The sequence below is a fragment of the Ixodes scapularis genome, unplaced genomic scaffold, assembly GCF_016920785.2.
Source record: "Ixodes scapularis isolate PalLabHiFi unplaced genomic scaffold, ASM1692078v2 PGA_scaffold3__209_contigs__length_174095766, whole genome shotgun sequence".
Taxonomy (NCBI): Eukaryota; Metazoa; Arthropoda; class Arachnida; order Ixodida; family Ixodidae; genus Ixodes; species Ixodes scapularis.
Window position 1 is genome coordinate 68,143,230 of NW_024609868.1, and position 21,283 is coordinate 68,164,512.

General features: G+C 45.5%; 1 protein-coding gene across 1 annotated transcript in view; it reads left to right on the forward strand.

The window, feature by feature from the left end:
- Positions 1–1,028: 1,028 nt before the first annotated feature.
- LOC8030021 (nose resistant to fluoxetine protein 6) overlaps positions 1,029–21,283 on the forward strand; it is a 122,774-nt gene continuing 102,519 nt past the window's right edge. Inside the window, exon 1 of the mRNA XM_042292483.1 lies at positions 1,029–1,285. The gene's annotated coding sequence lies outside the window, so the exon portion shown is untranslated. The remainder of the gene's footprint in view (positions 1,286–21,283) is intronic.

The window sequence follows — 21,283 nt, forward strand, 5'->3', positions numbered from 1 at the left end:
CGTCAGGGACATAGGTGTCTCGCAGTACTCATTATTGATTGATGAGAGCACGAACGTGTCTACACAAAAGCAGGTCGCTGTCGTAGTTCGATACTTGTTCATCACTAAAGAAAGCACATCCCTAAAGAAAGCACACCACTAAAGAAAGTCCCACGTTCCTGGGACTATTCACGCTCGAGGGTCAAAGCGCCCAACAGATTGCACAAGGCCTTCTATACTTTTTGACCAGTATCGGTCTGGATTTCATGAGGTGCATTGGAATTTGAACGGACGGCTGCAACGTTATGATTGGGAAAAACAATTCCGTGTACACGCGCTTGTGCCGAAAGAACGAGAACCTCGTGCTTGTCAAGTGCGTATGTCACTCATTTCAACTTTGTGCAAGCAGAGCAGCAGAGGTACTTCCACGGAACCTAGAATTTCTGTTTGGCCGTTCATACAGTTGGTTTTCGCACAGTGCACTTCGACGTCAGGAGTACGACACAATATACAGGCTGAATAACAGCGGCAAAGAACGTTTGAAGTTAGTTCAGTTTTCGGGGACACGGTGGCTCTCTATCTCCAGTTGCTGAAAGCATATATAGAGATGTTTGGAAAGTTTTTTGCGCCTACAGATGACACCAAACGAGCGTGCGAGCCGTATGCTCTTGCTCCGGCGAGAAGCCGCGTACGGCTCGCCAGGCTCGTATCGCCTGTCGCATACTGGCCGCCATATTGTTTTTAGGGTGTTAGCAGTTAACACGATTTTCACCACCTCCGGCGGCTAACACCCTTACACGAATAAAGGCGTTAGCCAGAGGACGAGCCATTTACACGAATAAGGGTGTAAAAATTTTAAGTGTGTACTGGAACAGTGGGAGGAACTCAAGCTCCATTTTGCCCTCTGCAAGGACAAGTACCGTTGCTATGACGCTGAGATACTGTCCGAAATGTATCGGGACCCTGTCAACACGTTGTACCTAGAGTTCCTGGAGCCGTTGTTGCAAGAATTCTTAAGAATCAATAAGCTGTTCCAACTTGAAACTGGAAATCTACTGAAACTGGTTGATTGCCTACAGAACTTCTTCCGATCTATGATTTGCAGAGTAATCAACCCCTCGTACATCCCAGCTGCAAGAGAGCGGTTCCTGGAAGTCAACCTGGAGGACAGTGCGACCCATCTTCTACTTTCTGCTGTGGATATTGGAGTCAAATTGAACATCGAGATGGCTGCGTCCAAACTAAACGCCGACCAAGAAAGAGATGTAGAATTGATATGCCGGGACTTCATTTTTGAGGCTGCAAGGCAAGTACAGTTTAGGCTTCCACTCAACATTCAGCTTTGGAACTCCATGAAATCATTCTCGCCGGAGAGCGTACTGAGCCAGGTAAAAGTGCCCCTTCAGGATGTGCCCCTTCTCAAATTGTTCAAGGGAGATTTAGGTCTCCTGGACACTCAGTATAGATCGCCGTGCCTTCTTCCCTGGAAAAATGCAAACAACAAAGACGAAGTTTCGTTCTGGGTAGGTGTTAGATTTCACGGATGCAAGCGGTGAAAGCTGTTTCAAAGAAATAGCAGATTTCGCTCTGTCGTTGTTGGCCATGCCCCTCAGCAATGTTGACGTCGAGCGCGTGTTCTCTCACCTGAACGTCGTGAGGTCGCGCTACCGAAACAGAATGAAGAATCCTATGTTGAGCGGCATCTTGCACGTACTTTATGGCCTCAAGTTTCGAGGCGTCTGCTTCCGGGACTTTCAGCTGACCGCAAAGGTGTTGCAGCTTTTCAACTCGAAAAACATGTATGGTTCAGCAGAAGTGGAGGCTGCGGATTTTCCAGATGAGTTGGACACATCCGACGACAACTGCGTGTAGTTGAGGCGTTGATCATGCACTCGCATGAATAACATAATTAGTTGTTCTTTTATTTCGCCTTCGTATTTGAGCGTGTTCTCTTTCTCATTTTATTATTAATAAACTATATTCAAGAATGTGTACATTTATTGAACTTCCACTTGTTTTGGGCTTCTTCACGAAGGTCACGCCGCTTTTTTGGGGCTTGGTTGGGGACGACTATTTTCTTGTTGGCTTGGCCGCATCTTGTCCAGCTCGCTTGCACCTTTGCATTTAATTGCATTATAATCATCACCTTAAATCGCAAGCTTCACGCTTGTTGGTGTTAGTCTGGTGGGAGCTGATAAAACCCGTTTGCTCTACTGACGTCTAACCCTTGGATAGCTCAGTTGGTAGAGCGCTGCACCAATAGTGGAGAGGTCCCGGGTTCGATACCCGGACCAGGCGGATTTTTTCGGTCGCGCACCAGTCACCTAGCAGTGTTTGGAGATTTATGTTTTGTCCTTTGTCCCTCTTGTTCCCTTTCTCCAGGGATTATTTTCGACATTCTTGTTCAGCTCGCTTGCACCTTTGCATTTAATTGCATTATAATAATAGTCCTCACTTCCCCATTTCTTTCCTTGAGGAGACAACACAACAACAAAAAAGAGCCGCCCGAGTCGGGGACGAAACACAGTGCCGCACCCTCCTCTCCCGCGGTTCCCAATTAGCGGGGGCCGCAAAACAGCACAAGCCGATGGCCCCAGCTCTCCCGCTCAATCCGCGGGGCAAGGGGCGACCGACAACCGGATGCGCTTCCTCATAAAAACTCCAAAACAAGAGAAAAATAGTCGAATTCTGTGACACTCGGTTAACATAGATTCGCACTTCGCACCTGGGGACAACCGTTTATTTCAAACTGAAAACTACTAAATAAGGGATACTTTGAAAATAAGGCTGCTAAATGCACAAAGAAAGGCAACTGTGCCTGTACATCACAGTAGTTTCTTTTAACAAAATATTTATATATTTGAAAGCTAACAAGTTCCAGCAAGAGAATATGTTTGGGACTAAGCCGCCAAAGACTGCTTTTACGACGGCTCACGAAAACGTCGCGTGTTTTGTGATGCGCCGCTGTAACGTCATGTCCGCGGCGTTACTCCGACACCTCCTGGAGAACAAGGCAGTATAGTGCCGGAATTTCTACGCCATCAAGCGGAGGCCAGCGTGGGCCGCAGAGAAGAGACGAGTAGTGCGTCAGCGTTTAGCTGGAGATCCTATCCTGACTGTCTGAATACACCGACCTCACTAAGCGTTCGGCGCATGCCTGACGCCCACTGATCTCCACCAGATGGGGCTGCATGGTGCATTGAGCAAACAGGTATGAAGCCACCGGAAGTAAGCGGCTTGTCCCGGAAGTGAGCGCTTGACAGGCTTTTCCACTCAAACGAGCGGTGGTCCAAACAGTGTCCAAGGCGCTTAATTTGCTTTTGGTATATCAAGAGAGTCTGCTTCTAGCGCAATAACAGCTCATGCAGGCCCGAGAGGTCTTCTTGGAAGCCATTTGAGGTGTGAGAATTTCGAGATTATAGTTGACTAAGTGCACATGCACCACATTCAAATGCCTCGTCCTCAAGATTGGATACCAAAAGGGATTATTAAAACCCACGCAAAAATTCAAGAAAGAGTGAACCAAAACATTAACTAAGTGCACTATAAAACCCAGCAGACAGTCGACTTCCGGGACAAGCATCCAACTCTTGGTTACTTCACTCGAGCCGGACTCGGAGCGTGGCTAAGATCAGTGGTGACGCCGCCATAACTTTAGTTCAGAGGAGGCAGACGGCCGTGCCTGCGAGGGCTCATGCCATCTCGTGCTCTACACACGCAGAGGTGCAGCAAGGTTGTCACGCGTGCAGAAATATTAAAGTTTCCTCGGTGCATTGCGGCTGCGATGGCGAAGTCAAACTGGCTGGTGAGGTCGGTCTACTAACGCGATTCCCAGAAGAGGCGCTGACGCAGCGCTGCTGACCGATCTCTACTTTACCTAGGCCTTCGGTAGGTGACGTACAAAAATACAGCAGCACGGCCTTGTTATGTATACTGAGGGACGATGTTTTCTGGCATTTCAGAAGAAGTAAGGACAAATTGGATAAGCAGATTTGACAGATTTGTCGACAAATTTGTACAGTGCTCCAGGTGCGCGGGTGCGCGAGTAATCAGAAAGGAAGATGTCCACAAGTTTAGGAGGCGTTGCCTAAGTGCGGAGTGGTTCAAACAATCTGTAGATCAGTTTGCTTTTAACGATAATTTGGTTTACTAAACCCGGTAGTGTCGATTCAAGTCACTGGACCCTTGGATAGTAGCGCCATTGTCTTAGCTGCCTGCTAGCCAGACACAAACAGGTACTAACATGCAGACGACCAAACCTCGCAAGGCGATTGGCTGAACAGTCTCAGTTGCCATGGAAGTCGCCGTTTCGGTTCAATCAAGTCTTCGAAGCATGGGAAGGGTCGTTATGCACCAGTCGCGCCAAGATCGCTATGGAGCAACATCGCACTGATAACGTTCTTTACAAATATAAGCGAATTTTTAACAGTACATTCAATCCACTTATATAACATTCTTATCTACTTAGATCGTTTATAATGGCATTGTTGTTCTCGCGTATGTAAAGAGTGGAAATTAATTTTTCAATGCCGGCAAGCACCGACCCCGCATGTGGTGGCGGTGCGAATACGCGCCCTTGTTGCGCCGATGTGTGGACAACCAAATCTCGGTATTCAAGAAATGCATTTGTGATGCAACCCGTCACCCGGAATTTCGATAAGCTCACCAAGAATGAAGAGGCCAAGGAAAAACTGCTCATTGAATAAACCAAAATGGCGGCCTTACGAGAAACTCGGGGCTACTTTGCCAGGATCCATGCCAGAAGAACCCTTTACATTTGTCTGCGGTAGAGTGTAGAGTAGAAACCGCTAAATTCGTCCACCAATACTAACATCCTTTCACCCGGCACCTCGTCCGTGTGAACGGCCGAGACAAGGAGGCACATGCTCCGGCTGCTGACGTTATACTCATTCGTTTGCATATTTCTTCTTCGCGTGAATGCCACCTTAGAAAGCGTGAAGTTATACCCCAGTTACACAAGCACTCTTAACTGCCACTAAGCCAACGTTCGTTGGAATCTTTCAACTGTCATCGAGCTCAACTATGTTGTCCGGTATTACACAGTACATAGGTTTGTACCGTGTAACACCGGTTCCAGTTGAAATGCGCGTCAAGGGACACATTTGAAACCAACACGAAACCTAAAATGATGTCACATTATTTTTTGTTTTAAATAGTGATGAAAATTAATATATGCACACTTTTCATTAATTATAAACGCTTTAAACAAAATACAATAAACTTCTTGTTTGTGTTTAGAATAAGAAAATCATAATAAGGATGTTTCACACGAATTCAAGCGAAAGAGACACAACGAAAGTCTTATCGGCACCGACATTATAATGGACAACCTCGCCGAGCTTTGGCTTTCGCGACGTGATCGTTCAAGCGGCAGCTCTGGCCTCTTTCAACAATATTTGCTGCTACGATACTTTATGGATACCTCCCCCAATCTTCCGCAATATTAAGGGCTTCGCTTGCGCTGGCCATGGGCGCCCATGTGGCGAACGCCACCATCTTTAGCTCTATTGGGGCGAACCCATTGGGCGAATCGCTATCAGTTATACTAGGTTTCACCTTATGTTGTACCGCAGCGAAGGCTAGAAGCACGATCTCGTAGCGTTGGCAGCTTTCGCTAATGCACGAGAGCTTGTGCCGCCGAGATCTGCCCCAGAGCAAGGAGCTCTTGCTGCCTTTCCTGCGGTATATCATAAGGTGAAATAGAGTACAACTGAGGTCGGCAAGCTCAGTTGAACTCAATGATTGTTAGCGGCTCAATGACAGTCGGAGCCGCCATGCAACTCTGGCCGATTGCGATTAAGTCAACTGTCGTTTGGTTCATGACAGTTAAGAGTGGCAATGTAATTAGGGTATCAGTCTCGCCCAAGGACGTCCAATACCGACGTTGTAGGTGAGAAAGTTTAACCAGTCTCGTACGAAAGCAAGCCGGGGATCTTTAGGGTGCTTCACTCAGTAGAAAAAATGGCCGCACGTCGGTGTTGATTGAGATGACTAGGGTACGGTTAGGTGGAGGGGGGGGGGACGGATTGATTCCAGTGTGTGTTGGTTCTGGAGCGCGAGCTTTAGCTCCGCGTGATCCGAGCTGCAGTGCTCTTACGCAACCGGCCAATGGCCCCAATGGCCGTCTGGTGTGTTTGCTGTTACCATTACCATAATGTAAATGAGAAAATTTGCCAGAGCAATACCACTGATAGCCTGGAATATTTGACGTACATCAGGTAGTAGTGATACACAACCACGCGTCGATGGACAGCTTTATTTGAACGCGAAACCTGCAAGAAAGAAGCAGAAACGCACAGGAAGGAAGACACGTTAAACTTGAAGCAGAATCCCATAAAACAGTTGACTTGTGACGACTTCCTATTAACAGAGGACAATATTTACTTGAGCGTAACGTAGTGCGCAGAACGAGATTCTCGCGTGCGCTGCTGCTGTTCGTTCGCACGGTGCGGGAACGTTTTCGCATGGATGACATCAGGCGGCAGGAAGCGAGAAATGGTACTTACGTGAGCGTCCTCGGTTGTTCGTTCGACGGGTACCGACACGGCAAGCTCCGCACCGTAATGCTTGAAAGAGAACGTGGCGACGTTTCGCGAATGGTAAAACCAGAGTAGCGGGACCGTCCAACTTCCTCTCTCCAGCCTTCGGCTCTTTGCGGCTTTGGCGATCTTCGGAATGGGCTGGTCGGTAGAGATATCGTTCGACCTTCACTTATTTCTACGTGCAGCCAAACCGTTTATCTGTGATCGGAGCCTTTGCGATTTTCCAAACTCTTATGTTCTCCTCAGCAATGATGAAAAAAGCTTTAGCATTAGACTACCATCAGAATGAATCGGGTACATATATGTAAATCATATTTCTCAGGAGATCACATGGCCTTCACTTCATAGAATCGGACGTGTGTTTATTCGTACGCTTACTGTCTCGCATCCACCTGTCCGAATGAGAAGATAAATGTGCCTCTTTCGATGTACCGTACGCTTTTTTGTTGACATTAAACGCCTGCTCACACATAAAGGACCGTTCACATATATACATATATATATATGCAATATTTACACAGCAGCAAAAAATGTCAGTATGCTCACAGTACGACAGTGCTAGCAAGAATAACCATTCGCCCGCGTTTCTTGATTTACCATTAAATTGAAACGCTTTTAAGAACGATACAAGTGCCATGAAACGTACTCATACATGGGGCTCAAACTTAGAAGGTTGCATTTGATATTATATGTCAACACAATGTACGAGGGAAATAAAAAAAATAAATTAATAAGGCTCCTTAGCCGTACTCGTTCGCTCTGTGCCAGTAAGCGTACATAGCACGGCTTATTCGGAACCCCAGCCCCCCGCTCGCCCTCACGCGAACGATCGAAGAACCAGAGAAGCGAGGACGGCGGCGGCGGTGCGGAGACCGGGTCAGGGACTCTCGGCCTTGGTGCCTTGGTGCTGCTATTACCGCATGGTTCTGGTCGGCGTAGTCGTGCGTGAAGCAGTTTTAACGAAATAAGACAACGCGTTAAAATAAGAATTCTTGTTTCCTCCGTGGCAACAGCGTTGCACGAAGGGAGCGAGACGTCTAATTTTATTAGGAACTTTTTGTTTCGTATATCGCATACTCTGCGGATTTCTGGTCTCGTGATCGCCAGCTCAATCTCTGCTCAAAGTACCGGCAAAGGCTCCCGCTAGCAGTGTAGAGCTCTAGCGTATGGTCTACGAAAAGTCTATTTTTCGCGTAGGAAAAAAACTGGTCGCGTAAAGGTATGTCAAGCAATAGATATAAGGAATGGGTTCACGTTTTAAGGTCATTACAAGGAACATGACCATTCACTTCAAGCACTTTCAAAAGACAAAATACGCATACCTGCTTTCGGGTAATTGCAAACTCAAATGAAGAAATGGTCGAAGCATTTTAAGCGCGTCTGTGTTAGCGTAACGAGAACTTAGAACAGGCAGTTTTGGCGAGGCGGGCCGGAACGTTGCAAATAACACGGTACACAAAAGTACGGCACATTAAATTACTTATTTTTGATAGAGCAACAAATAAAACCTCTAAACACACCGATGATGTTAATAGGCAGTTTTAGAATAGCGTTGACGCAGGCTACCGTGAGCACGGCAACGCTCGCGCGCTGAAAATTATGCTTCAAAGGCAGAGCGCGAGCTTCCGGTTCGGTGGCGTACCAACTTGTTTTTGAGTGGGGGGGCAAACCCGACCCTCTTCCCCCCCCCCCCCCCCTTAATCGAAAATTCGGCGCAACTTTTGTCGAAGTTTTCTAAAGATGTGGCAATGATTCGGCAAAATTACAACGTTACCAGACTTAACATTAATATTTTGTTTTTTCTAACGAAAAAAATTTTGCTTCTTCTTCTTAAAATAAATACAACTTGTAGTGCCTATTGAAACAGTTATGATTAAATAAGGTGATATTCTACAAGATAATTGTATCGATGTCGCTTTTGTGTGTTTACTGGCAATTTTAGTGTTTGCTTGCAGAAAGTGGCGTGACAACGAGGTTGGGTAGTAGCCGGAGCAGTCACGAATCACACTACGAGAGTTTTGATTTTGAGGCTTCATCAGCGCACGCCTGCAAGTGTGTTTACATTGTTAAAATAAAGACAATCACAGCGTTCTTACTTTCTCTGGGAGTCACCGTTTCGTGCGCGAAAACGGATGCAACGGTTGTTTAGCCTTCACCAGAAGAGATAACAATACTGTAAATATGCATGTTTTTCGATTTGAGTCACTTGACGTCAGCTTTGCATGAAAGTGCGCGTTCCATATTCGCAACGTGCCGTTTTTAACCTTTAAAATTCCGGTTTCTGGTGTTAGGACACACACGGACGTTTAGGAAGATGGGGAGAGTTAGGAATGTCGGATGTGCAACGTCCAGCATGATAGTTCTGTGTTTAACAAATACTTTTCATCAGTGTTTACTAACGAGTGCTTGGACTTCGTCCCCACTCTCCCTGAAGAGCTTTACGAGCGCATGCATCCTATTAACGTTAACTCCGCTGGTATTAAAACATTGATTGATAAACTAAAACTTACTTCGTCCGCTGGAACCGATAACATCAACCCTAAAATTTAAAAGAAACACCCGTGTTATTTCTAGTGAGTATTTGAAACTCATCTTCATTCAGTCCTCATCTCAAAGCTGCCTTCCATCTGACCAAAAGGTGGGAAGGGTAATTCCCAGTCTTTAAACAGGGCAGCCGCTCTTCCGCATCTAATTATCGCCCTAATTCATTGACTTCAATTTCTTGCAAACTACTTGAGCATATCCTCTACTCCAATATCATGAGGCACCTATCATCCCATTTCTTTTCTTTAAACAGCAGCACAGTTTTCAAAAGGTACTTTCCTGCGAAACGCAACTCTGCGACTTCATCCATGACTTGCACACTAACCTTGAATGTCACGTCCAAACTGACGCAGTTTTTTTTTTTTTTTCCAAAGCGTTCGGCCGTGTCCTCCGTCAACGCCTTCTTTCTAAGCTATCATCTTTTTGCCTCGACCAATAACCGTTTGCATGGATTCGTGACTTTCTTTTTTCCCGTGTACAGGTCACGTCCATGATGATCATGAATCTTCCTTAATAAATGTATCTCCTGGTGTTCCCCTGGGGTTCGTACTTGGGCCCTTACTCTTTTTAATATTTATTAATGACATTCCCATTGGGATTTCTTCAAAAAAACGCTTTTTCGCCGACGACTGCGTCATCCATAACAAAGTAACTTGTGTGCAAAATAATAACCAGCTTCAGGAAGATCTAGATAAAATTAACAATTGGTGCAAAGAGTGGATTATGTCACCAAACAAGTATAAACGCAAACTAATCCACTTCACCAAGAAAAAAACCACTCTGTCATTTAATTACTTCTTGGACTCCGATCTGATTGAGACCGCTACTGTGTATAAATACCTTGGTGTAAGACTAACATCTGACCTTTCCTGGAATAACCACATTGAAGTCATTACCGCCGATTCATCTGGAACTCTTGAACTAAGCAGACGTAACTTAAAAAATCGCCCCACCCTTTGTCCCTAAGCTAACCTTTAACACGTACGTCAGACCAAAAATAGAATATGCTTCAACCATCTGGAATACCCATCGACTGTACCTCATCAATACGCTGTAGAGGCAGTTCAGAACAGAGCTGCTCGCTTCATTTCATCCACTTATGACTTTTCTTTCAGTGTCTCGGCGCTAAAAACTGAACTAACCATGTCCTCTTTGCAGCTTCGCAGGAAAGTCTCTCAGCTGTGCCTTATTCACAAAATCTACTACCACATTCCCGACCTCAAAACCACTTTGTTATTACCCCTCGACCGAACATCTTCTCGCCTCAACAACGTCTGCACCATCAAACACACTTCTGGCTCTACGAACGCTTTCAATTGGTCATTCCTTTCTCAAGCCATCAGCCACTGGAACAGTCCCCCATCCTCCATTGTCACCATCTTGGACCCTGCTGATTTCTCCTTTGCAGTAAAACTACACCTTTCTTGGCCCATGTGATGGTGTGCGGGGCTAGGCAGATCAGTGAAAACACTTACGCAGAGCGCTTGCCAGGCCAGACTTGTACGTAGTTCAACTACTTTACTCAAGTTACTGTAGTTTAACTACTTTTCTGGGTAGTTTAGTAACTTTTAATTACATTTCTATTCTAGTAATCAGTAGTTTACTTTAACTACTTTTCCGAGTGACTTCCACTCAAATTACAAATTACTTTCTAATTTTAGTGGTTGTTTTGCCTATCAACAGAGAACAGAGGTCGGAAGGTCAGCTGATATTTGCAGAGGGGGAAGCATGCGGAGTAGAAAAGGGGGGGGGGATGGGAAGGAAGAAAGTGATCTAGATAATCCAAAAAAAACCAAAATTTTAACGAGCCCCCCCACTGCAACAACACTGCTACGAGGCGCGGGGAGCGAACAGACACGACGCAAGAGAGGTCGAGTAACTGTGGGATTAGCTCCGAATAGTGGCGTTTTTTTTGTATTCCGAAGCTCAAGGAGACTTGACGCATTTGAAGTAAGGGCTTGTCCCCGCTTCTCTCCAATGTAGGAATTCTTGCCCACTAGGAGGTGCACACACTGCTCCTTTTACGGTGCAGGCGATAGAACCCCTAACAACGACGCTCACGCCGGATGGGCTGCTCGTGTATCACTCGAAGCGCGTTAACCCACCCCCGCACCTGCGTTCACGCCGCTTCGCGGTGACGGTGTGCGGCTGCTAATTACAAATCTATTAACCCACCTAGCCCCCCCCCCGTACACGCCGCTTTGCGGCGTCCGGTCGGCAACCCAAGCCCCGCTGCCCCCATGCACTTCCGTAAATAGAGTCGATACGATTTAGTTTAGCGATGTTTCGTCAACAACATTCGTTTTTTTAGTGTTAATGGTAAAAAAGAAATGTGAATATCGCCAAATGCCTCGACAAAACAAAATGTTCGAGAAAAAAAATAAAAAGAAGTAAGCCGGCCCACACCATAAATAGAACCCGGGTCTGACACGTATGAGGCAGACATCTCACCACTAAGTTACGCTACCTCTTCGGAAACTCGCATTGCATCCGCTGCCTATGTTGACGGCGGCAGCGCCTATCTCCAAGCGAGCAAGCAAAACTTTATTTTGTGTAAGGGCCTACGTCCTGGTCTGGACGGCCCGTCCGGCCCATGTCTCGCGGATGGATTCCGTAAGGTTACCGTGTAGCCTTGTTCGTGGAGCAAGGCTTTACGAACCAGCCAATCCGGCGTGCGTGAGCACCGTTGCTAGGGTTTGTATCGCCTGCGCGTTAAAAATATGCCCGCGCGGGTCGGGGGGCAGTGCCCTTGGTATTCCTTGGGCGCCGCCGGCCTGTGTCTGCTGTGCCCAGTGGCGGCCGCTTCAGGGGGGGCAAAACGCATGCCTTGCCCCCCCACTCTGAGAACTGGGGGGGGCAAGTGCCCCCCTTGCCCCCCCGGTTGGTACGCCCATGGGCAACGCTCGCGCGCTGAAAATTATGCTTCAAAGGCAGAGCGCGAGCTTCCGGTTGCAATGCCGCGCCGTACGGTATCCTGTGGTCACGCTATTCGAAATATTCCTGTCAGTAACCATAACGCGGTTTGATCATATGTTGCGATACATTAAACCCGCGACGGTGAGCAACGAGTTGTGAGCCTGTGACATGAACACATCAATACTGTAAACCCTGCTCTTCCGGAGCTTGACAGTCGCCGTGAGCGGCTCACTTTTCAGAGCACTAATGGCCAGTTAAAGCGTAAACGCCAAGAAATCGTTATCACCCTCAAAAGATATTTTGCCACAAATAGTGACGTCAGCAGTTCCCAAAACGCGCTCGCTCTCCACAAAGCTTTGCATGTCAAGGTTTCCGCAACTTTTAATATCAACATGCTCGTTTTCCAAATTCACATCAACATCTCCGTCACCCATAGAATGCTCCTGCGCTGACCGTTTCGCGTCTGTAGACAAATCAATTATTTTAAGCGCACTGACCAGCGTCGAAGAGCAGGCGTACGTGATATCCTGGAGGATCTATCTTTGCCTCTTCCGCCATCCTGGGACTACCGCTGAATCCACTGAATCATAAAAAAAGAAACAGGCAGAAAACCGGCGCTTTATTTTCCTTTCTGACTGCGATGAGATATCGTGTGGGAAAAAATAAACACGTCTTCGACAGGGAATCTAAATATCAGCGCCTGCTTGTAATGCTTGTCGAGCTACCTTGATTGTCTAATCCGACATGAATTAAACGCCTGGATGTATGACCTTTTGTTTCGTATACAACGTCCTCTTCAATTTGAATGTCATTTGACTAGCCGAATGATATGTTGTTACGAAACACAAAGGCCTTTGCATTCTCACGTAGCAAATCACGCGTTTCTCAATAATTACGACTGAACACTGCCCTCGATTTATTGCACCTTTTGTAGAAGACGTTATAAGCTTCCCGGTTGTTCAATCTTCGAGGCACGTTTAAAAGTGAAAATCACACCTGGAACAAATTATGTGCTTTTGGCAACGACGCGATTCTTCTAAGTGGCACTCTCGCCTACGGTAGTGTGTGATTCCTTCTCCGCCAATCTGACTTCGTGTCCGAAGTGGGATCACGGCCGGAAATGAAGAACTGCTATTAGCACTGACGTCTGAGTAACCCGGAGAGGCGATCCTGCGCTGGAAGGAATGGCTGCCGCTGCGGCGCGCACATCGTTTCTGATACAGCCACCGGAGCCATTTTCTCTCTCGTCTTCGAACGAATGGCCGAAACGAAAGAAGAGTTTTTACCGCTTTCACACTGCTTCTGGACTCAGCGCGAAGTCCGACGAACACCAGGTCGACACTCTCCTCTATATTATGCGGTACCAAGCTGAGGACATCTTCTGCACATTCCAACTGATCGAAGCAGAGGCCAAGAAGTTCGGCATCGCCACGAGCCACTTCGATGCGTATTTTATGCCACGAAGAAACGACATTTTTGAAGAAGCTCGATTCAACTCCCGGGTTTAACAAGAAGGCGAATCCATAGAAGAGTTCGCCACGTCACTGCACGTACTTTCCAAGTACTACGACTCCGGCCCAATGCAAGACCGACTCGTACAAGATCGGCAAGTCGTCGGCATCGGCGACAAAAACCTCTCTGCGAAACTCTAACTCGACGCCGATTTAACCCTTGGGAAGGCTCTGGAGTCAACGAGGCAAGTTCAGAACGTCATTCAGCAGCAAGCCGAGCTAGACCAAGATGTCAAAACCGGCAGTAGCATCAACAAGCTTCACACAAGTATAATTTCAACTCGCCACTCGTTTCGGCTCAACGCTCCATCGCCAGGCAGTTTAGAACATAAATGGCCTGCTTCGTCCAAGACGAACCACCAGCCCGACAAGAAAGAATGTAAATGGTGTATACGAACCAATCTGCTATACCAGAAAGTCTTGTCCAGCTCGACACAAGACTCAGTTGTAAGACTTGCCATCAGAAAGGACACTTATCCGCAGTCTGTCTTTCCAAGCAAGTCCGCTTCAGTGGACCATCTGACGACGACGACGGCGAGGTTGGATTTATCGGCGGCGTGACATGTCCTCGAGCAGACAAGTGGGAAGTAGCGGTGACGCTTAAAGCGGAACCCGTGAAGTTTAAACTCGACAGAGGCGCCGAGAAGACGGTTATCTCGCCCTCCATCTTCCGGAACCTGTCCCCACGGCCGGTCATGACCGCACTACCCCGTCAGCTTCACGGACCGGAGGAAAACTTTTTGGCAACGCAAGGGACAGCTCGTCTCAAGATCATGTATAAAGATCACACTTCGATGCAAAACGTCTACATCTTAGAAGACCTCCGTACACCGCTGTTCGGTAAGCCTGAAATACGAGCTTTGCAATTGGTATCGGTGGTCAACAAGATTGGTCCAAGCTCTCACATTCCTGACAGCTCCTCAAAAATTGACCCAAAACCAGAGTTTCTTGCGCTCTTCGAAGTGCTCGGCAAGCTCCCCGAAGTATACCACTGTGCTCTCGATGCGCTTTCGGCTTTTGAAAGATAACGTTGATAGATTTGAGCTCATACTTGCTATCTCATCGACGATAAGGTATAAATGTCGGATACGACCGGTGCATGCGCCTCGCTAACAAGGAAGAATCGACAACTTCCATAAATCGGTCACCGCGAGCGTTGCATTCTGGGCACCTGTGGGTCAGCAGCGGAGCGCGTATAGACTTCGCTTCTCTCTGGTTCTCACAATGCATAACTTCATTACGCCGTGATGAGGCACTTCGAAGTTCGGAAAAAGTCTATTGGTTCGCGGACGGAGAGGTGTCAAGGAGTGATAATATCTTGGTTTGGCCTCACAAACATGAATACGTTTTGTTAAGTCTAATTCTATCCCAGTTTTTTTTTTATAGAACTCGAAATATAGAGCGTTTATTAATCTCAAAACGTTCTTACGACAAACAACATATCTATAAACTATTGTTAGTCACAGTTTAAGAAACGCAGGGCTTGGCGGACCCGCGTGTATCGCATCGCCATGGACCAGCCAATCAGGTTCGAGGGTGGAGTCAAAAAAGTCTAAGAATAAAACACAAAGCAAAAAATAAAAAAAAATAAAATAAGGCTACGTTTTACGTTTCTTTAACTTTCAGTGCATAAAGGATGAAAAACAAAATTTGCCAGGAAACGACTCGGTGCACTCACTAAAAAAGGCCATCAATCGGACCGGTCGTGACAGTTCAACTCTATAGACCGACACGCTGTTTACAAACAAGCCCACGTTTGCCCACACCAGGTGTGGGCACTGCGCATGCGCAGAAACAAAATTTAGAAGGAGTGAAGGGTTCGCGCATGCGCAGTGCCGTCGACAGCGCCACCGCAGCTGCGTGACGTCAGGGCCGCGTGTTGGTCTATAGCTTTAACAACACGACCAAATAGGTTTAACTTGGGTAGTCAGAACCACCTGGAATAAGCGAAAGCTGTGACCTGTTTCTTTTGCCTCTACGTGACGTCATCACACTCGGATGGCGCCAACTCGGCCGGAACCCGTCGCCGAGCGTCCTTCGAAGTGTTTATTGGACACGATGCTCCGCCGAACTCGGACGCAGAGCACACGCGTGACCAATGTGTGTCCGCGCTCGATCTCACTGCGATGATGCAAAAATGCTGCGTGCGCGGGCCTTGATTATTCTAAGAGCCACCTATAGAGCCTAAGAAATACGGGGCGTAGCAATCCCAGATATCACCTTATCGATCCACGGCCACTGCGGCATTGGCCGATAAGAACGACGAAAGAACAACCACAGTCCGGGTGAAAAAAAAAATCATAAATTTGTTTCAAATTTATGATTTTTATGGATTTATGAATGAGATTTATTTGATTTAAATCGGGTCTATTGGAATGAAATCAAACTAAATAGATTTAAATCTCTCTAGCTAGATTATAGCGACTCTCTATCACTATATGTATTTCTAAACGTGAAAGAGTGAATTATCAATCTGCTCGATCACTGATAACAATGCGGAAGAAAGAATTACTGTAAATTTCAGGTACAGTTTAAACAACGACTTTTTAGAGTGTACTAGAACAAGAAAAAAGCTTGATTTTTTTGTTAGTTAAAAGCTTTATTTGCTGTTCTTTCAGGTTTTATTTTGCTCGCCATAACGTTTTCTTGGCGTTGTGATTTTCTCGCAATAGGACGTTACGGAGCTGACCAACGAAGTGGAAGGCAGAAGGAAAGCTCAATGATGTGATACGTTCAGAAGAGAACTGCTTTCTACTCGTGTATTGCCTGATATAAAGCGTTCATGTATGATGATTTTTTTGATTATAGGAAAAATGTTTACCATGCTACAGATAAATGGTAAACAAAAATTAATTTACCGATTATTTTTGCGGGAAATTATGATTTTAATGGTGATTTAAAATGATCTTGATTTTTATTGTCCACCCTACGTGATGAAATAATATCTAGAAACAACTCAGTCCAGTCATAAAAAGGCGATCAGTCGGACTGGGTGTGACGCCTCAACTATGGTCATTGACACCTCAAAAAATCGATGCACACACTTTTTTTTAAATGATAGTAAATACCTTTTAGAAACATTCCTTGGCATTTATAACTTATAAAACACGCCTTTTTTGTTTTTCTCCACGCGATGGCAGTGGCCCAAAAAACGCGAGAAAAACGAACAGCACTTACTTTCTCAACTCAAAGCCGAACAAGTGGCCACGTTACCTGGAGCCGATTATTTATTTATTTCTTTTTATGTTTTCAAGGCCCGGAGGATCTACAGAGAGGAGTGGATGGTACAGGTGAAATCGTTGGTAAGCTTCTTGGAATATGTAGCGTCGTGGATGGACACGATAAAGGCAGGGAGGTGGTTGAAATCGTTAGATGTTCTTACAATAGAAGAGTCAAAATAGATGTTCGTACGACATGTTGGCGTGCGAACTATACAGTGGTGATCGTTGTGAGGTGACGCGTATAATGCACAAAAAAGCATTTAATATTTTTTTAATTGGGTTAGCATAATGGATTTTATGAAAAACACAAACACGAAGACTCTCACGGCGCAAAGAAAGGTCAGGTAAGTCCAAGGTTGTCTTCTTTGATGCAACATTAGCGGTACGGGAATAATTAGAAATAATTAAAAGGACTGCTCTGTTATGGACTGATCTGAGAATGTTTGATAATGTAACATGTCCCGGATCCCAACACAAAACAGGCATATTCAGGTTTGGCTTTACTAAGGTTTTATATAAATGTAGTTTGTTCGGAAGTCTGACCGAAAGCTCAATTTCACTGGATCTATTACCGCTGGCTACACTCAAAATTTTTTAAGGATTATCCTTTAGAAGAAAAAAAAGTCTACACTAATAAAAATCTTGCTTTCATTGTGCGACAGCTTGTTTATACTTATGATCAGCAGCTTTATAAGCGCACCAGCGCTCAGCGCATGTGTTAACTTGGCGCGTCAAAATAGCATTTTCATCTTTTATTTTGTAGTTACTTAAAGCGTGAATTACACCAAGACGCCTGCGAATTACATCCGATGCACTTGGGGGGATGTACTGGCTAATTAGATCACTAACTTTTGCATGAAGAAAGTTCAATTTTCTTCAACCGTTTGTTTATGAATACGTGGGATGTAGTCAGTCAGAAACGTGTCAAATTGAAAGAAAAAAAACATAGTAATTTTTGAGTGGCGAACAAATTTTAATTAGTAAGATCATGTAGCAGATGCCTGCGAGTCAAACTGAATAACACAGTAGTCGCTTAGACCTGGCAAGTACGTTAAAGGAGACACAAGCTCAGGGGTTATGGTAAGAATGAGATCTGACACAATTGCAGAATGAATGTACATCATGTAGGTTCCTGTACAAGTTGCTTGAAATTTAAATCGAGGCAAAGGCTTAAAAACGAAAACCTCCCTGATGAATTATCATCAATTGTCGTAGTGTCACTTTTCCAGTTATTTGTGACAGAATTAAAATCCCACAGCAAAAGCGAAGGCGACGAGGAGAATCGGACTTCCGGTCTATTGAAAACATCGTGAAGCTCACAGCGAAATGTATTAGGCGAAACTGGTTGTCGATAGCAGGCGCAAAAAATAAAATCTTTGTTCCTATCATATAAACGGGCTCACACAAATTTCAAAGATATGTTAAGCGGTACAACACTAAATATCATAAAATCATGGAGAGCACTAAAATCATCACCACGTGCGCTCAAGTCACGATTGCAACGCTAAAACTTGTACGCATCTTCACAATAAAAAATTATTGAACAGCAATTTTACCAGAAAGCCATGTCTCGGTAAAAATAACAATATCGCCTGTACAGGTGTTGATTACAGATGACAGGGCATCACGTCTGCTGCCCACACTTCGCACGTTAGAATGCAATACTGAGATGGTGGTAGCCGCCAGGCCTTTAGATAGCTACACGTTGAAGGCGCGTGTAAATTGTCATTGCCCGGGTGGGGTGTGGAAACTGTATTATCGGTGGCAGGGACAAGCGCGAAAAATAAATTATCGGCGTTAGGGACAGGCGCGGTATTTCCATTAGTTTCAGGAGCATGATTAGAAATAACTTCAAATACACAATTTGTTACTGGGCAGTAAGTATACATCTTATGATTATCGTGCAGCCTGTTTAGTCTGAGCGAGAACCACTGACCGGTGACTTTGCCAAAATCGATTAACTCTTTACGTAACTGCCCCGTAGCCCGGAATCCTTGCTGACTGAAATAATTGTTTCCTTGAACTTAAACCGTCGAGGAAGAAACATTCGTATTGAACTGAGGTGAAGAACACTTAAAGGGGCGGTGCAACGATTTTCGGACTTCGGTCAAAGATTTCTGGAAGTTGCCCCCTGACACTTCTGAAGTAAAGAACAGAAAACCGATTTCGCCTGCGTGTCCTAGTTTTTGCGTAAAAAAAAGATAAAGATTGGTATTTCGGGCACCCCTCAACTCACTCCCAGTCTTCAGGGTCACACCTGGTCGCACTCCCAGTGACGTCATTCGGAGTGCCGTGTAGCTTCCCGTGTGCTATCTCGGAGGACGCTTCCCCTCCCTCTCTCTGCGTATTAGCGGGCGCTATGCTGCAGCTTAGAGCCGAGCGAGGTCACGTAATCTTTCCGCCGTAGTTCCTTCGGCTGCCACTTGGGGCTGCAGGTGGGGGAAAAAGCTCGACATTTGCTTTGCGATTATGCAGCGGAATCGCGACATTTTTAATGAAAGAAATGTTTTCTCTATCCTCCGGGACACGATAAAGAACGTAAAAATGACGAGATGCAAATTCTTTTAATTATAGAATCGTTGCACCGCCCCTTTAACACTTATTGGCCGGCAGATGATGAGCCTAATCTACGAGCACGGGATATCGCTTCACCAGTTAACTAAAAAAAAAAAAAAAAAAAAACCGTGCGTGTACTATCCCGCACCACACTCGGAAAGCCAATCACCGCAACTTACGGAAGCAGCTGAGTGAATGACGATGCCGAAACATATGTTTAGACCAAGAAACGCAGTCTGAGTTGTGGCATTAAGCAGTGCAAATGTGACGTTTTGCATTGCTTAATGTCACAGCTGAGACTGCGTTGTTTGGTCTAAACATGTATTTTGGCATCATCATTCGCTGAGCTGCCTTTGTAAGTTGCGGTGATTGGCTCCCCGAGTGGTTTGCGGGAAAGTAGACGCACGGGCATTTTTTTAGAGTGTAATATTGTATAAAGATTGCCGCGGATATGCGTCTCTGATTGCGACCAGTTTTCGGAAAGGCTGTCAACAATACCGTAGAAACGTAAACTCTAACGACGCGACTTATCTTTCGATCGTTGAGCCTTGAATTCCAAAAGGTAGTTTCACATCGAACAGCCTCACCAAGGACATTAGAAAGTTTAGTAGCATACTGGGGCGCATCTAGTGATTCCACAAGGGATACGACAGCTGCAAGTTTTGAATTGATATCCAACAGTTTTCGTTATAGTTAGGGCTCCGTGGTTTTGGATAAATCCGAAAAACTCCAAGAAACAGCCGCCGGTAAAATTTTTGTCAAATCGGATTTATCCGATAAACTCCGAATATTTATGTGCCAATGCCACCCCCCCCCCCCCCCCCCCGCAAAAGAAAAAAAAGCAAAAGACTTTTCTTTTTTATCACAGTTCGATCAGCACAGAGCCAATTCAATGGTCCTGGGAAAATTCCACCATAATTATCTTTAAAATCACGGACCGTTGGCAAAAGGAATCTTGCCGCTTGTCTCTTCAAGGCTGATTCAGGGCAACAGGTCGTTCGTTGTACATTCGGGTCGCGATTGAAGCCACTCTTTTGGTTTACAGTTTGGGCCATGCGATTTGTGATTTAGAGAAAGGAAAGGGCATGTTTTAATAACAGTGAAAGCTATGGACCATGGGGATTTTATAAAATTGGGAAGAGCGGCAGTTCATACTCTCTATTACCTCCTTAACCACTCCACCTCGCGCGGCCGAGGGCTAGATTGATGGAATTGGATGGGATGACTACGAGCTTCCCATCGACTACCCTCGGGAGTTTATTGATTTCAAGGTATCGGCGTTTATCGAAGCGCCCCTTGTGTGTGACTTTTGTCGTGGATAAATTAGTATTGCCAGTGGCAATGGCACCAACGCCAAATTCAACTGAAGGTTTTTCATGTGATACAAGCGCGTTTTATATTTTATCTGGCATACGTTTAGATTCGGTTATTATTTATTTATTTATTTATTTATTTTTAATAGGAAAAACAGTGAAATTAGAACTCCGAATTTCGGAGAATCGGGAATCAAAAAATATGAACTCCGATAAACACCGAATCTTCGGCAAAAAATAAACTCCAAAAAACACCCTCCGAATTCGGCGAAAAATAAACTCCTAAAACACGGAGACCTAGTTATAGTTGATGCTGGCTATCTTTGACCTGATTTAGCATGTCCACCATCTTAGTGTGACGCGTGTCATTTTTAGCTGACTGCTCAGTAATGGTGGCTAGAATTTCAGCGTTAGTGATAAGGCCGCGGTTTAATTCAACATCCCCACGATAACACAAGTATCTTAAGAACATGAACGAACATACAAGCCACTCTATCAAGAACCAGCGGGCATCGAAGGAGCAGCACAAAATAATTGCAAGATCGTTGAGCATGTAAAGATGGATATTTACGAACCTGCAGAACGAAGCAGAAGGTATTTTGAGACGATCGCATAGCCGCCGTTCCTCTGGGCCCACTCCTGAATTTGTCGGACAAAGCTTATCTATAGCCACGTCCTCG